This window comes from Dama dama, chromosome 1, assembly GCF_033118175.1.
Source record: "Dama dama isolate Ldn47 chromosome 1, ASM3311817v1, whole genome shotgun sequence".
Lineage (NCBI taxonomy): Eukaryota > Metazoa > Chordata > Mammalia > Artiodactyla > Cervidae > Dama > Dama dama.
Window position 1 is genome coordinate 57627487 of NC_083681.1, and position 3690 is coordinate 57631176.

The window sequence follows — 3690 nt, forward strand, 5'->3', positions numbered from 1 at the left end:
GGGGTAATATTTAGCAGCCCCTGAAATTGAAACAAAGTGTCCAGGAGACAAAAGAATGGACAAAACAGCCTCAGGACAGTGAAGCAAAACTACCGGCAACTGAAAAACTGGTGAGATCAGGGTTTATGCTCAATCAGTCTCTTCCTCCTTGGGCCAGGGCTGTTCTTATAAACACAGAAAGAAGTTTAGGGAGATCTAAAGAAGTAAGAGGAAAAACACCTTTTGAATACTTCTGTGTTTTACATACTATGCCAGATTGTTCTCTTATGACATTGTTGGTGCTGTCCTCAATTTAGAGATGAGGAAACAGGCTCAGAAAGACCAAAGAACTTGCTTAAAATTATACATCTAATAATAATAATAATAATAATAATAATAATAATAATAATGCTTACTTAACGCTACATGGTATGGTGGTTTGAGGATGGATTCTGGACCCAAGATCTCTAGAGTTTGTATCTCAACTCTGCCTCTTACCTTGAATATATCACTTGACTATGGTTCATTTTCTTCATCTGCTAAGTAGGGGGATAGCATTTGCACTTACCTTGAGCAGTCATAAGGAGTTAATAAGTTAATTAATTTGTACAGTGCTTAGAACACTTTTTGACACATAGTATAATTTAAGTGTTTAAATTAAAACTATGTGCTAGGCAGTGTCCTAAGTACTTCTTATACATTATTCATAGATTCCTAACAACACCCCTATAGAATAAGTTCTCCCTCATTTTATAAGTGAAAATCTAAGACCCAGACAAACAAGTAATTTTCTCAAATGGAAAAGCCAAGAGGCAAATGTAAACAGCCGACTTCCAGAGCTGACACTTTTAACCATGCTGCTACGCTGCTTTAACCTGGTGAGCAGTAGAGATCTATCTGTCTCCCGTGCTCATGACCTCGATGTTTTCTCACTTGGAACCTTTCTTGGTGCTGCAGCTCTGTTTGAGCATGTGCTCCGTCACGGGAGACCCAAATGGTCCCAAGCCTCAGACTCTGGCTCACTTGCCAGGTCACCTTCCATTTCCTGTATGGTTTGCCTTGGGCCTGGATCTGAATTCAAGGGCTCTCTCTTTATCAACTCTCAGCGGCTATTAGTGGAGAGAGACTTTGCTCAGGATCGTTTCCGGCTAGGCCTTTTTCAATGCCTTCAATGTACTCTAAAAAGAATATTGTCCAGTACGGGAATCTGGCCAAAAGAATGTATAGTAAAGCAGAGAAGACATGCAGTTGGATTCTTAGGATGAGGCTCAAGATCTGAGTATTAGTTTGCTCAGGCTGCCGTAACTACATACCACAGACTGGCTGAGTTAAACCACAGAAATCTACTCCTCACAGATCTGGAGGCTGGAAGTCCAAGATCAAGGTGCTGGCAGGGTTGGTCTCTTCTGTGGCTTCTATGCTTGCATATGGCCATCTTCTCCCTGTGTCTGCACATGGTTTCTCTGTGTGTCTGTGTCCTAATCTTCTCTTCTTACAATGACACTAGTCATATTAGATAAGGGCTCATCCATGTGACCTCATTTTACCTTTTGTGCATGTGCTTAATCGTGTCTGACTCTTTGTGGCCCCATGGACTGTAGCCAGCTAGGCTCTTCTGTCCATGGAATTTTTCAGGCAAGAATACTGGAATGGTTGTCACTGCTTACCCCCGGGGATCTTCCCAATCCAGAAATCCAGCTGACGTCTTCTGCACATCTCCTGCTTTGGCAGGTGGATTCTTTATCCCTAGAGCCACCTGGGAAGCCCCCTTTTTATCTTAGCTACCTCTTTAAAGAAACCCTATCTTGGAATACAGTCACATTCCAAGGTATTAGATGTTAGAACTTCAACATTTGGACTTTGGAGAGACAGAATTCAGTTCATGACAGCCCAGTTCTACCACTTTATAGCTGCATGGCTTTGGGCAAGACATAGAATTGCTCCAGTCTTTAATTATCCCCCCTCTGTAAAATGAAGCAAGAGAAAGACCTACCTCATCAGAAGATTGTTGTATAAGGCAACTGTAACAACATTGAGACCTGCAAATTTATTTTGCTTCCCAAGCCCATAAAAAACATAGAGATAATGGTAATGCATGCAGAATACCTGTCCAATATTAAACATTGTACTTTAATAGGGACATTGACAAATTGGAGTTGCAAATTTGAGAGGAACCAGAATCATGAAAGATCTGGAATAGAGGACCCAGAAAGAACTGTTAAGTAAACCAAGACATTTAGCTCAAAAGAAAAAAAAAAAAGAGAGAGATGGGGAAGGAGAATGCAGACAGTTATCTTAAAATACTTGTACAGTGTTATGTTGAAAGGGGAATGGAATTTGTCTGTTTGGTTCTGGAGAGGAGATTCAATGACAAAAATGTATAGGGAGGGATATCTGAGCCCAATAATGAGGACAGTTTCTAACAGAGCATCCAAAGTTGAGGCACTGTTTCCTTTCTCAGAAGGTATAAGACCCAGGTGTTTTGCTGAGCATCTGCTCTGTCAAACGTGATGTTAAGCAATTTCACATAGAGTGGAGAAGAGAGAGTCAATCCTGCACTAGTTAGGAGGTTGGAATAGCTAGTCTCTGAAGTCTCTTCAATTTTAAGGATCTGTCTCCCATAAACTATATTGCCTATGTGGAAGGAAAACTTATGCAAGCAAATTTTAGTTAATGGAGTTATCTTAGAAGGAAGCAGAGATGCTCGTGAAACTTTGTGCAAAAAATATAAATTTCTTATAAGGAACTGGGACTGGAAGCTAAAATGTTTTCAAAGATAGAAGCAATTTCTCTCCCTTCCTTACTGTTCATGGCTCTCAAATGCTGCCTTTAGCCCCAGATTCCAGCTCATATTTCAGGTCCAGCATACTCAGCTAATTGGCTAGAATTCCTGACTTTCAAGTCCAAAGGAACTCAGCTCAAGAAGAACCATGCTTGCTTCAGTGATCTATGGCAAAGGCAGGATGGGATGGAGGGAGTCCATGGGTCAGGGAGCTGTCATGGCCCATCCTTATAAGAATGAATCAAAGCTTTCAGAACACAGGGCTGGTACCTGCCCTAAATCATGGTTATGTGAGGATTTCTCAAATACCTCGATAGAGACTTTTGACTTCCTCTTCTCTCAGAGATTCAGTTTCCATAGTTATTGGGTAGGGTTTGGAAGTCTATATTTTTGAATTGTTCTCAGTGATGCTAACATGAAACACTGTATTATATTGTGATTCTGTCCTTCATGCTGCTAACTTCATTTCTCATTTTCTCCTTACCTGAGGAGAAAAGGGAGACCTCCTACACTATTGGTGGGAATGTACATGGGTGTAGCCACCATGGAGGACAGTATGAAAATTCCTTTAAAAACTAAAAATAGAGTTACCACATGATCCAACAATACCACTCCTGGGCATATATCTGGAAAAGACAAAAACTCTAATTCAAAAGATACACGCATCTCATTGTTCATAGCAGCATCATTTACAATAGCCAAGACATAGAAGTAAACTAAATGTCCACTGACAGATGAATGGATAAAAAGGATGTGGGGGGTGTGTGTGTGTATATGCATTGGAATACACACACACAATGGATTATTACTCAGTAATAAAAAAGAATGAAATAAAGCCATTTGCAGCCACATGGATAGACCTAGAGATTATCATACTAAGTGAAGCCAGACATAGACAAATATCATATGATATCACTAATAGGTGGAAT